Genomic DNA, 15,929 nt, shown 5'->3' on the forward strand with positions numbered 1-15,929 from the left:
CTATTTATCAAACATGTCAAAGGTGTTCAAATAATATTTATTTACTGACATAGCAGAAAATAATTAAGTGGATAATAGTTTCTAAATTAGAAAATACCAATAATGATACTTCTTTTTGTATATTATACAACAAATTTATAAAAAATTTAAAGTGCTTCAAGACACACATTGGGTTTCAAGTAGGATCAACAACAATCACACGATCACACGATCTGCTCTTGTAAGTGTAAGTCCCAAATCACCAATATGAGACATCTAGATAAATATAGAAGCTCCAACACCTTGGAAATTCTGAAATCCAAACAATAGGTGACCTATTAGACAAAAGAACATTTAAGGAATTACCAAGGTTAGTGAGGGCAAAGCACTTACATAACCAATACCAATAGAATTTCTTGGGGAATTAAAAATGAGTTTTATCAAAAGAATGTAATGGTATATTTTCTATTGATTGTTGTCTAGTATAAACCATTTCATTATTTTAATTTCTTAATCAGTATCCACAATTAAAGGTAACAATTCTCTTGTTACAAGCAGCTGGTTAAATTCTATGTGAAAAGGAAATAAACAAATCTCGTGATTTTATCAGTGTAGAGTTATAAATATACTATTATACGTTGTACTTGAGGAATGCAGAGACTTGCTATGGTTAGACCAGCGAGTAAGTCGTTTCTAAAAACCATGTTTGATTGAAGTGTTTGGGAGAACTTTGTTCTCTGCATGAAAGCTTAACTAGTCTTTTTCTAACAAAAAGCTTGCCATGAACAAGGTCTTTCCAAGCTCTGATGTTAAATTGTTTTTGCTACCGGTCTTTCCAAGTAATGAGAATCAGACACCTTTTTAAAGAACATAAAAGTTCGTTAGAATTTTTAATTAAGTGAAAATTGTCATAAAGTAAAGGTTACATAATTCATTCATCTTGATCATTAGTGGGTAAAAAGGAAATCTTCAATCATTTTCAAGCATACCGTTATCTCTTTGCTTTTCAATTTTTTGTGAACTGTGTTCTATATTTTGGAACACAAATAGTCCTTACTTGTGCTATAGATGAACCAACACGTTTATCCCTGTTAGAAGCATGCTAGGGTTCTTTATAAGGTGTCCTTAAAGTTAAGAAAATTTTGAAAAAAAGAAAATATTAAGACCTTTTGAAAAAAAGAAAATCCAGAGCAACTAACTGTAAAAAAAAAACCCTATTGTTTCAACCTTCAACTAACACGTTATACTTGAAGAAACAATAGTAACATAAATTAAAGTAAACAAGTAGAATACATAAGTGCAGTATAGTAGACTCACCAATGCTAGATCAAATAAATTGGTGAAAGGTGGTAAAATTACCTGGCTTTCCTCCATTCAAAATTGCACTTTCAGCTGGTTCCACACCATATAGTTGGGGGAAACGAAGAAGAAATTGTAAAGTTAGCACAAGAAAACCTATCCCATGATCACTGCTAGCATATTATGCACTATAAAAAAATATACCTTGATGTCTGGATTTTTCTGCTTGAAGAATTTTCTAGCACCTGTTATTGATCCTCCAATTCCTATCTCTGCAACCAAAGCATTAATTTTCTTTCCTGAGTCTTTACAGATATCAAAGGCCCATTGTCTCATAATAAATCTACAATGATGGAAAATTAATCAGCATACAACCACCAACCTAGAAATATGTTGTGAATAATGAGGTTTGGTACTACTATTTTATGCAAGGAATAAAAGAACACTATATAAAAGAAGACCAAGATTTGAAACATTTAAACAATGAAATACAGTAGTTACATGGAAAAAAATTAAGTTTTTGTAAAACGTATGATGATGAAACAAAAAATATAGAAAAAAAATTGTTGAAACTGAAATGAGCCTTGGTATTTGACATAAAAGAAATCTTGATGGTGATAAATGACCAAATGATAATGCAATCATGTAACACATCTATCTTGGTTTAAGGAAATAAGAAAAAGTGAACAAAATTATTTGGCATCTCAATAGTTGGACTACCAAATCCTACGTAAAAAAAAGTTGTCAAATAAACCATGTGGATTTTAGCAATTAAAATATAGAAAGAATTGGTTCATAAGGAAAATAATGCCAAGCTTACGTGATACATAAACACTTTCATGCACTCAATACTTGCCACAATTCACCTCATAGTAAGCGCAGGCCAACTTTAATTGTCATGTTTGGATAAAATTTGGATGAGTGCCTTCATGAATTCCGATGCACCAAATGAAGAACAAAGAAATTATTCCCTTCAAAATTCTTTGGTGCTCTCCAACTTTAACCTCAAATTAACACAAACTCAAACCTAAAATTCTGGTTTTTTAAGGCATCCCCCAGATTCTAATTAGGCTATATCTTAAATTTCTAGTAAGGCCTTAACCAAAATTCTAATACATACACAACATCAAAATTTTATCCTAATGGTTGTTATTAAACCAATTGGATCACTTGTAAATGGGTCATTGTAAGATCACCTGTATGGTAGATGTCTAGTCTTACAAATCTAATTGAGATGTGCAATCCCAAATGTGAGGAGAGTGAGTCAAAGATCATGTACTGACCAACGATAAGACCAAAATAGCACACATAAGTAAGCACAAACTAATTTTGAGGCCCAAACTAAATAAAGGAGGATCAAGTTCAAAAAATGAGATTGCATTAACATGTTGGTTCGTTATAAGAAATTTTGAATTTTTTAACAACATATCCATGAAAGCCAGTGAAACATAAATTCTCAAACACGTATATAACAATAGTTTTCACTTTTGATTGTAGGAACAGGGGTATAAGATCAATCAGTAACAAACATCTTTTACATGTTTTTGCTTTTCTTTGAATATATAAATGATCCAGAACAAAAATACACAAGTTATAATTTATCTTCATATCTATGAAGCACACAGGAAAATAAGTTATCGTAATCGTTTAGCGTGAAGAAGCGAAGAACATTGACAACAAGTACTATCAGAGTTTAAACTTCTACAGACCCTTATATTGTGTGTGCACAAGTGTAAGAGATTTCAAATATATTTTAAAGTTGAATTTACCTTAGGTGCCCACACAACGATCTCTATTTTATTGTTGGAACCAGAACCATGGGAAACAGACTTCTAAAAGGATCAAATATCGCTTCCAATCCAACTTTCAACCAGACATCATAACATGATATCCTTAAGAAAAAATGACAGTTTAAAAGAGTTTAAAATTGGAAAAGCAAAGGAGATTCATACATGTATGATTTTTCTTCTTTGACAAATTCATTATAGCTGATCCTATTAAACTATTACATGTTAGAATGGAGAAACTTGAAACAATATTTACATTTGGCAAGGATTGATGTGAGGAACTTGACATTGAAAATATGCAATGAAGAAAATCAATTTGAACCAATACAAAAACTCATATCAGTGATTGAAATTAGGGTTTATGAGTATTTGAAACTTCAAAACAAAATGAATTTTAAATGACTTCAAACAAAAATAACTTCGGGAAGAGAAAATCATATTACAGAGAGAAGAAAATAACTTACGCGGGAAAATAACTTCCACAGAGAGAAGATGGCTTGCGAGGAGAAGAGAAAAAACTTTGAAGAAGAAAAGATAAGATGTTGCCGAAGAATGCATGGCTTACGACGGGAAAAGAAAATGTTTTGAAGGAATAGGAGTGCGGAGGAGAAGAGAACGTGGCTTCCAAAAATCTCTGTAGGCATCTGCTCCACCTTTTGATATTACTCATCCACTGATTTACTATTCACAATGAGAATAGTAGTAAATATCATATAAGATGATACTGTCAGTTTTAAACCGACTAGAAATATCCTATAATTTTACTCTTTCTTTAAATATAGCGTCGTTTCATTATTACCGACTCTATTTAACTGTGACTAAAAAATATTTTTCTGCTAGTGTAGAAAGAAAGAGACAATTATAAAAGATTTGGATGAGTTTAGATAAAACTATCAAAATGGGTCACCCGACCCAACCCGGCTCGGCTCGCGATGGGTTGGCCACTTAGTGGATCACCCCAATCTGGCTCATTCATTAGCGAGCCAAAAAAATTAGAACCTGACTTGACCCACCACGGGTTGGCGGGTTAAACGGGTTGGTTACATAATTAAATAAATAAACACAATATTTTTTCTTCAATCTCAAGAAAACTAAATTATAATTTCGATTAAAATATAAATAAACTTCAATACAATCCAAATAAAATCCCAAATTATATTAAAGTACAAATACAAACCAAAATCACAAAAATAAAAATTACTATCTAACATCAAATCATTATTATCACTTATCAAACTATAGTATTAGAATTTTGAATAGATAAATCCACAACATTTTCATCTCTTGAAGCATCTTCTTTATCCCCGTTTACAAAATATATATATATATATATATATATATATATATATATATATTATATGTATATATTATGTTATATATATATATATATATATATATATATATATATAATATTTTCATCTCCTCCTGAAGCATCTTCTTTATTCCGTCTACAAAGTAAAAATATATATTATGTATTATATATATTATATATATATTATATATATTATATATGTATATATTATGTTATATATATATATAATATATATATAATATATATATATATATATATTATATGTATATTATATATATATATATTATGTATTATATATATTATATATGTATACATTATGTTATATATATATAATATATATATATATATATATATATATATATATATATATATATAACATAATATATATATATATATATATTATATATGTATATTATATATATATATATATATATATATATATATATACTAATTTAATATTTAAAATTTATTGGTGGGTTGGTGAGCTCGGCTCATCACGTGTTCAACTCGAATGAACTGCGTTTTTAGTGGACAAGTTCAATTTTAACCCGTACTAAAATTTATAATTTTTATCAACCCGACCCGATCCGAACCTGTGATGAGCCTGGTTGGCTCACGGGTTATAACCCATTTTGATGGCTCTACTTGATGATGATCAAATTTTTATTAGATATTTAATCTTTTACTTCATTTTTTTCAAATAATTTCACTTACAATTAGTTTATTATTTAATTTTATTTTTCTAACAAATTAAATTATTTTATCATATACATTTGCTAAAATTAATTCAAATCAAGTCATTTTTTGACTTTATTCATTGTTTGCTACACATCTATTACTAATCTCCAAAACTAAAATTTTATTACTAAGTAATTTATTTTTTTTAATTATTAACTTTAATTTAAATAAATAATAACATCAACAAATAATTATCTAATTTGAATTTGAATTTGAATTCTTTTAATTTTGATAAGTTTTGTATTTTAAAATTTTTATAAAATTTCATTAAGAATTTTTATACTTCCTTGAAAAAAAAATTCAATCAAACAATTGAGAATAAATAAAAGAATTTTGTACTGATTGATTCTTCAAATGACAAGTGAGTCCTTTTAAGTAGTGATTTTATTAAAAGTTTAAAACTTCAAGTAAGAAGTTTTTTTTAGAAAGAAATTCAAAGTAAAGCTAATCCTTTAAATATTATTAAAAATATTAAGGCTTTAAATATTTTAATTAAAATTATTTTAAATATTAAGACTCATGTAATAGATAGATTCTAACATAATTAAAAATATAATCTATATTTTAAAACCTTATTTTTAAAATCCTTTAAATATTAAAATCTGCTGAACTATGTAAATATATGCACTTTCTAGTTAAAAAAACAAACAAGAAAATATGATGAGCTCATTTTTCTAATTTATAATATATGTTCAAATACAATAATAAAAATAAATATAAATGGATTGAGAATAAAACATGTGATTTCCACTATTTTGAAAACATTTAAGTTAAATTTTAAATATGAATTTTTAAAAATTTGAAATCATAAAACACCGAATTGTTATTTTTTTTTCTAATACTTTTTTTATCCATCTTTGTATACTTTTCACTTTTTATCATTACAGTATTTAATTAAGAGAGGGATGTCAACGAAATATATGAATTTGTAATCTTAAAAATATATTCCGTCAAAAGAATTTGTAATTTTAAAAATATATTCCGTCAAAAGAAAAATTTAAATGTTGGACTACATCAACTTCATTTTTTTTTCTAATTTTTATTATATATTTAATTTTTTACTTCATTTTTTTCATATAATTTCCCTTACAATTAGTTTATTATTTAATTTTATGTTTCTAACAAATTATACTAAAATTTTAACAAATTAAATTATTTTATCATATACATTTGCTAAAATTAATTCAAATCAAGTCATTTTTTGACTTTATTCATTGTTTGCCACACATCTATTACTAATTTTCAAAACTAAAATTTTATTACTAAGTAATTTATTTTTTTAATTATTAACTTTAATTTAAATCAATAATAACATCGACAAATAATTATCTAATTTGAATTTGAATTTGAATTTTTTTAATTTTATAAGTTTTGTATTTTAAAATTTTTATAAAATTTCACTAAGAATTTTTATACTTCCTTGGAAAAAAAAATTCAATCCAACAATTGAGAATAAATAAAAGAATTTTGTACTAATTGATTCTTCAAATGACAAGTGAGTCCTTTTAAGTCGTGATTTTATTAAAAGTTTAAAAATTCAAGTAAGAAGTGTTTTTTTAGAACGAAATTCAAAGCGAAGCCAATCCTTTAAAATTAAAATTATTTTAAATATTAAGACTGGTGTAATAGATAGATTCTAACATAATTAAAAATATAATCTATATTTTACAAACCTATTTTTAAAATCCTTTAAATATTAAAATTTGCTTAACTATGTACATATATGCACGTTCTAGTAAAAAAAACAAACAAAAAAAATATGATGAGTACATTTTTATAATTTATAATATATGTTCAAATAAAGTAATGAAAATAAATATAAATGGATTGAGAATAAGATATGTGATTTCCACTGTTTTGAAAACATTTAAGTTAAATTTTAAATATGAATTTTTAAACATTTTTTATTATTATTTTTATCTATCTTTGTATACTTTTCCCTTTTTTCATTACAGTATTTGAATAAGAGAAGGGTGTGAATGAAATATATGAATTTGTAATTTTAAAAATATATTCCGTCAAGAGAAAAACTTAAAATGGTGGACTACATCAACTTCATTTCTTTTCAAAATTTTATTATTTATTTGATTTTTTACTTCATTTTTTTCAAAGAATTTCATTTACAATCTGTAAGGCCCGCTTTCAATTCTGCCCTTTTTTCTTAGGGCTATTTTAACCATTGGGCCTTAGGGCTGGCCCAGAAAAGGAAAACAGACTTAGTCCGCCCCAAACCCTAACCTAAACTCACTTTTCATAAAATAGAAATCCCACTCCCTAGAGCTGCTGCCGTTGCCGTTTTCTGCTAGGGTTCCAACATTCAGAATCACGTTTGGCTTAGTCCTTGTTCTGCTCCCGTAAGTACCTTTAACCCTTACCGCCTCTGTCTTGTATAGCTCTCATAGTAATAGTGGAAACTCTATTCTAACTCGTTTTTATCCATTGTTCCAGTTGTGAATCGAGTTCTAGAGCTGCTGTGCTCCTTAGTTTTGTGCCGAACGACCTGTACGAACCCATTTCCAGGTACGGGAAGTTAGGGTTTCGAGTTTGAGTCGTCTTTGATCTATTTTTGAGCTTGTTGAATATTTGTATGGATAAAATTGTTGTTTGTGGTGTGTGGGATATCTTGTATGATCGGTGGGTTCGGAACTATAGCTGCTGCAGGTGAAACAGTGGCGATACCTGTTAATCTCGCCCAAGCGAGCCAGTCTCGCCTAGGCGAGACAAACAGGGATTCGCCCAAACCAGTTTGCGCGAAGGGTCACCCAGGCGACCCGCTCAAATTTTTGAGCGAGCAAACATCTCGCCCAGGCGAGAGGGGTCTTGCCTAAGCGAGATCCCGCGTTGGTTTCTGGATGCTCTTTCGAGCCCTCGCCTAGGCGAAAGGGGGTTCGCTTGAGCGAGCTCGATTCGCCTTAGCGAGACCCCTCAGCCTGAGCGAGGTGCTGGGCGAGACAGTGCTGTTATTGGATGTCTGTTTGTTCCTGAATGATCTGTTTTGGTTGAGTATGATTGTATGATGAGTGATATGTATATAATGGAGCATGAGGTATGTTTGACATGATTCATGAATTGTAGATGATGGGCTTGGTATGAGAATTGGCATGTGAATTAAATGAGACGGGTATTATTAAAGTGGCATGATAACATGATGAGTTGGATCTTACTTACATGGATAAACTATGAGGTGTTGGAATGAGTTGGGCCTGGATCATGAAAGACGTTGGCTTCAAAGGTTGGTACGAGTGATGTATATCTATGCGTGGTAATTATTATTTTGGCTATGTGAATGAGGTTGATCTGTGTTAGTGCATAATTCCTTGGGGTCTCTAAGTGAGACTTTCAGGGATGCGCTTTAGTGGTCGGGACGTAATCCCATGGCCCCTATTAGTGGGTGTTCATGGTGGTGCCCCATCTGTATAACTAGGTAAGGATTCAAGTTAAGGTTGCATCCTGACACTTTAAGGAGCCAGTTAGTCTCACTTAGAGCGAACTGACTCCTGTGGTGAGAGTAGCAGGAGGCCTGACATTCAGTAAGGGCTAACCTTGTGGTGAGGGAAATTCGATTCATTGTAACACTTGTAACACATAGCTCGGGGTTGAGCAGCTCGGGGTTGAGCAGCTCGGGGTTGAGCATAGGTATCCACCACAAGTGCAAGCATCCGCTGAATCCGACCAAGTTATACGTATCCGGATGAGTCGAGTCGAGTCGTAGTGTATTGATTGGGAGTCATAACATGTTTGGATGATGTATAGATGTTGGATGGTGAGAACTATATTTTTGACTGTATGATATATGTTGTTGGCACTAGCTTACCCGATTTATTGTATGGTTGTCCTTTATGTGGCTCTTCTTTCTTGTGATGATCATCAATGTAATTGATGGGAGCAGATGGACGAGGTTCTCGTGGTCAGCAAGGAAATGGAGATTCTGCTGCTTAGTCCGCGTGGATTGGACTATAGATTTCTTTGGATTTCCTTTAGGGCTATGGCCCCTGTATTTCGTTGTTCCTGGATTGTAAACTTTTAGTCGAACCGTTATCCTGTTTTTTGTTGGCATCATGGTGTGCCTAGTTTCGTAGGGGTGGTGTTATGAACCCCAGGACTGCGTTGTTGTACTATCTTTGTGTGGCGTTTCCTTTAATTGCTATTTTAAATTAAATGGGACATTACACAATTAGTTTATTATTTAATTTTTTTTCTAACAAATTATACTAAAGTTTTAACAAATTAAATTATTTTATCATATATATTTGCTAAATTTAATTCAAATCAAGTCAATTTTGACTTTATTTATTGTTTGCTACACATTTATTACTCTTTTTTTGCTATAAATATAAATCCTTTTTTAGAAGAAACAGTGGATAAAATATCAATTTAGAACACATAAAAAAAACTAACTATCAGATACTATACAATATAAAAAAATTATCATCATGTACATTACATGTACATGGGCAAACATTTGGACACATTAATTTTGAGTAGAATATAAAGAAAAATGTTATCTTTAAGTTTCATTTGACTCCTAAAAATATAAACAATAATGGTTAGACCATACTAAAAAGTAAAAATAAAACCTAATTGGCTTTTCAAATTTAAATTACATACATGATTATTTGTTCTCATATTTGACCCAAATGGTACTCATCTCCAAAATGAATTTTTAAATCCACAATAATAATATTAAAATTATCTTTTGAATTAAATATATAATTTTTAGTTATTTTTATATACAATTTTTCAACTCCTCTTCAACAAAATGTATTACAAAAGTATTAAAATTACATTGATTTTCATGAAAAACAATGAGTTAATATATGAAAAAAGAAATTTAAAATATTTAAAATATTAATTAAAATAATTAACACAAGAATAAAGAAGAAATGTAAATAAATACCTTTTAGAGAGAAAAACTGTAAAAATTATACTTCATTGATAAGTAATTTAAAAACTATATTTATAATAAAAATATTACTGAAATATAAAATTATACGCTTATATAAATTATTTCAAATGGCAAATAAATCTTTTATTAATGAGTTGTTAAAATGAAACAAAATCTTTAATTAAGAATTAAGAAGGATCATGAGAAAAGTTTTCGGTTGTAATTAGGGATGTCAACGGGGTGCGGGCGGGTAAAGTACATGTAATAGCTCTCTCATACCTTACCCGTTGGATAAATATGTGTCATGTACCCGTATTTATATTTGTCGGGTATCCGTTATGCGGGTACTTGCATAATTTTTTAATATTTACATGGGTACCTGCTGGTATTAAAATAAAATAAAAGTGAATATTTAAAAATATATTTTAATTGTAAATTCAAATAAAATACAATACATAACATTCATAAATTTTAAACAAAGTCCATAAAATAAATAAATTTCCTTAATTTTTATGTTTTTTTATATGTACTATTTTTTTTGTAATACGGTGTAACCTTCTCAAATAAATATTTTTACCTTTAGTTATTTTTACATATATCAAATTTTTAGCTCTACATTTATTAATATGTTGAAATCAAAATGTAATACAAAAGAATTAAAGTCATACGGAATTTGATAAAAAACAACGAGTTAATATATTAAAAGAGAAATTTAAAAAATCAATTAAAATAATATTGAAGATAAAATGTAAATAAATATGTTTTAGGGAATAAAATATTGAAAATTCTAATTCACATGGTTTCCAATTTAAAAATATATTTTATATAAAAAAACATTTAATTATAAGATTTTATACTTATTATTCTTCAAATAGTAATGGAGTCCATTTAATTATAAGATTTTATACTTATTATCCTTTAATTAATAAATTTTATGAGAGAAATTATCTCTTGTAATAATTGTTTGTTTTTTTCCTAATTTCATTACTAAAAACTATTCTGCCTTCCTCATTCACCAGCGGCATCTCCTAAGTCTTCTCCATTTCAAATTCCTTAAACCTAGTTTAATTTTATTTTTAATTGTGGTTTATTAACTTAGAAGCCTAAGATGACAATATTTTGTTCTTTCTATATGTATTTCATACAATTCTATGACCACACAAAATGTAACAGAGCATCGTAGCAAAGTAGAAAGCAAAACCGTGTAACCTGTTACTTGCCAATCTATTCTCGTTCCTTGTGCTTTTCCTAAAGTATTCTTATTGTCTTTTTCCTAAAGTATTCTTATTGTTGAATCTCAAAAATGTCTCTGAAATGCACTTTCGAATTGCTTTTTTTAGATCATGACTCTTAATTGAACTCTCAATTGAATTGAAAAGGAGATGAGTAAATTAATGTTGATATGAGGATGAACTTTTTTGGACCAAAATGTTAGTGAAAAAATGATCCTATTCCCTTGAATGTTCTTCCTTTCTTCCCCTCCCTTCAAAATGGCTGTTCCTTCCTTTCAAAACTTTTAATTTCTCTTTAGTATATTAAATTTCCTCTACTTCTCACAGTACTGTATCCATTCTCTCTAACACAGCGTTACCATTCCTTCACGCAAAGACCGAGTTTGTTGCGCAATGAATATTAGTGTATTTATTAATTTCTTTTGATGATACGTAGAGCAATTAAGAAAACTGATTAATCATATATATATATATATATATATATTATATTTATAAAACATTCTATCAATAAAATAAAATTTATATATAAAAAACCAATGTATTATATTATAATGAATACATACCAGTGCTTTACAAATAGTCAAAACAATGTTTTACAATTGAACTTCTTTCTCTACAACGTAGTTGAAGAAAGAACATTAATATGCAAAAGTGATTAATAATAATTGAAGAAAATGTATCAACTTTAGAAAAAAGAAAAAGAAGAAGCCTGCAGACTCTACCTATTCATTCTGTATTAAAAAAAGAGAAATTAATCGAAGGAATCGTTGAATTTTATATATTTGAGGATAATGTTAAAAGAACATTATTTAATATTACTAGGTATTTAGAAGTTGGAAATTAATAATTTAGAAAAAAAATAAAAATAAAATAGTATCAGACAAAAATAAACTCTTAATTATAAAATCCAGCAGTAACATAAAGTATATAAAAAAATATTAAAAAAACATTAAAAAAATAAAAAAGTCACATAAAATTAGTTTCTTAAACCTGTGATACTGTAGGCAAGCCAAACATTCATATCGACAATGGTAACTGTGAATTATTTTTTTCCGGAAAGCCAAAACCAAAGACTGTATTTCATTCCTTTAAAAATATCTTACCTAAAGAGAATTGTTTGGTTTGCGGCGTGTGTGTTCTTATTAAGGTAAGTTATCTATACCCTATCCTTAATTCTGGGATGAATATGTTTCATTTTTTCTTCTTGTTTCTTTTGAAAAAATTCGAAGAAAATAGTGGCAAGATGACAGAAAGATAGATTGTATTGAAAGTTCTTCTGACTGTAGTTTTTAATGGAGGGTCAAAATGTTCAAGGGACTTTTGAAAGATACTTTATTTTTTCTGTATGCAGTAATTCTTTGTTGGAGTTTATAAAGAATATTGACAAAATATAAATGTCTTTAATATCTTCAAATATATAAATTTCAACACTTCGATTACTTGCTTTTCTTCTCTTGTTGCAGAATGAATAGATAGACTTTACATGTTTTATTTTTCTTCTAAAGTTGATACATTTTCTTCAATTATTATTATTATTTACTTTTGTGAATTAATGTTCTGTCTTCAACTAAGGTTGTAGAGGAAGAAGCTCAATTGTAAGTTATTCCACTGGTATGCATTCCTTCTTTAATATAATACTTTAGTTTTCTAATGAATACGCGTAGTTGACAACACTCTGGAGATTCAAAACCAGTTTCAGTATTTTTTTTTAAAGCAAAAAGTTGAAACTGCCTAGTTGAGGGTTAGAGATAAAATGCCAAGGATTTTGCATTTAAATTAATTATTTGGGAAGAGAAATTAAATAAAGGTTATTTTTATTTGAATGTATGTTTTGACTGTTGCTCTTGGTTTGCATATATATTATATAATTAAACCATGGAAATATATCATATTATGTCACTAAGTGTGAACAAGGTCTTTTAAAAGATATTTATGACATTGCGTAATTGCACCATCACATGTGTCAAAGTTTTATTCACAGTGTTTAACATGCGATTACATGTGTGCTACAATTTCATTCTGATCATGATGTTAAAATAAATATGTCTAATATAACTCAACTAAGTTAGGGGTGAATTGGTTATTGAATCTTTTACTGATTTTAAATGAATCTTGAAAGTTTCTTTAATCTTTATACTCCAAATAATCAGTTTTATAGTTCTGTGTTAATGAAATGTGTAAAGCAATTGAGAAAGGCATAAAATATGAGAGAAACAAAGAACACAACAATTTATACTGGTTCGATTCAATACGTCCAATCTTCTCCTAAGCAACCCACTTAGGAGGATTTCACTAAATCAATAGAGATACAAGAATTACAAGAGCATCTATATAATTCAAGACCCTAAAGACTAAGGAGCTTGATCTACAAATCAAGAACTCCCCCTAGATGCAATGCATCGACACAATTGCACCTAGACCTTCATTTCACACAGTGAATCAATTCTAAACAGAAATACAATAAGAAAGGAATAGGAACAAAGACACCTAGTAGATGTGTAGATTTTTCACTTGATCCTAGAACCAAGCTTGACCCATCAAGGTTGAATCCATCATCAATCTTCTTGAAGGTTCACTTGAATGATCTCTCAAGAAAGCACAAGAACTCTATAGATCTCAGAAAATCAGTCTCTCAATTCGTAATTCAGTAATTCAGTTAGTTTTCTCTCTATCTTTAAAAATGATTTCAAAACTAATTTTATACCAGAGTTCTGCTGCAGTGACTAATAGATTAGGAATTTACCTAATAGATTATCGTGAGTGTATTTTCACTGCATCAGTGCAGTGCCCTCATCTAATCTATTAGTTAAGTAGCTAATCTATTCACGAGTTCACATTCAAGAGTTTGATGGTTGACACAATTTGATGCAAACTTGTTTTACATGTAATACTTGATCTATAACACCTAATGCAAAAGATAGAAAATCAGGACTAAGCCTAAACCAGTGATGCACATGATGCATAGCCTTAGACATCATCAAAACCATCTTCACTTAAGTTGAACAAGCTCCCCCTTTCAACAATCTCCCTTTTTTTTATGATGGCCAAAATGTGTCTTGCAACATAGAGACAAGAAAAACAACCTTTTTCCCGCTTTGGACATTAGCAAAAAGAGTAGTAACATTTAAGATCACCTCATAGAGTATAACAGTTTATTCATGGCAGCATGGGTTAAGCATATGTGAAATGATATGTATGAGCGGCAAACATAAGTACCAAATACAAGCAGCAAAGATAAACAACACACAAAACAAGCATAAACCAATGAGCAAGTATTGATTGCATGAGTAGATCCAACAACAGTATCTCTGAGTGCATACATGCATAAATCATATGAGCAATTAAGTAGTGCAGTATCAAAGTGCAAAGTATGAAGACATCAGAGTGCATACAATCAGTTAAGGATTATAATACTAGTAGATGACTAATCTAATGAATTATGTATTATTCAGAAGCAAATGAGCCATAGCAGGAAAACGATAATCGATTAGAGAATTACCTAATAGATTAGCTAGCAAGTAAAACACATAATATAAATTAGCAGAATGTGGTTTAATAATAATAAAGGTACGCAATTTCACTCACATTATCAAAACATAGTATAATATCAACTCATGCATCTCAACAAAAGGTGATTTAGTAGCAATCAAGGAACATAATTTTAATCAAGCCCTCAAAACACACAATCACAACAACAATCCATTTTAATCAATTTGAAGCTATTCTAATTGATTAATTTATGCGAAAATATGAAAAATGCACATTTTACTTCCTTTTTAATGAATAAACATATAGTAAATTAAAAATATGGGAGTACTTCAACCAACAATTGTTCTTGATCACAATGGAAGAGGCACTTTTCACCTTGGCAATGCCTAAAATTTGACCTTTGTTATTATCACCTCTTGTAACATGACTATTAATTGGCTTTGTAAGATATCCTTTAGGTACCCATTTGTACTCTCCTTTAGAAACCCCACAATTTTTAAAATAGCAGGAATTTGATGCATGACCAAATTTAGAATAGTAGGAGCAAATAATAGATGTTGGTTTACTCATATTTAGAAAATTTCTGGTGCCTAATGGATTAAATTTGCCACTATAACCTATTCCCTCTTTATTAAGTACACTCCTTTGAGATTCTAACACAACATCTAGGCTTGATCTTTCTAGAGTGAATTTTGAGAGAGTTTTCATCAAATACTCTATCTTTTCTAGCTGTCCTAGGCAATGTTCACATTGGGGAGAGATTGTTCCATCTTTGGACCTAGAGTGCTTCTAAGATTTTTCTAGTTTTTCCAAGCTAGTTATGAAATGTCGCAATTGAGATCGCGGCGGGACAACGAAAATAATTTTAAATAGTACAGAGGAGTCGCCACCATAGTTTATTATGGAAAAGTATAGAAAAACCTTAAAACAATGGTCTTCGAAACCAAATTTGGGTTCGGGAGTCGGTTACGTGTGGGGAAGGTATTAGCACCCCACAACGCCCGTCTTAAGACGGTTCCCTCTTTAATTAAGTGTGAAAAGTATAATTTTGATGTTTAGAATATTTGTTATTCCCAAAAAAATCAAACAAAATAAAAAAACACATACAAAAATATTAAAGATTCAAACAAAATTATTTTTCTATTTTTTTGGCCCGACGAGGATTGTACCCCCTCCTACGTATTTCTATTTGGAAAATCAGGAATAAC

This window comes from Vigna unguiculata, unplaced genomic scaffold (genome assembly GCF_004118075.2).
Source record: "Vigna unguiculata cultivar IT97K-499-35 unplaced genomic scaffold, ASM411807v1 contig_606, whole genome shotgun sequence".
NCBI classification, from domain to species: domain Eukaryota; kingdom Viridiplantae; phylum Streptophyta; class Magnoliopsida; order Fabales; family Fabaceae; genus Vigna; species Vigna unguiculata.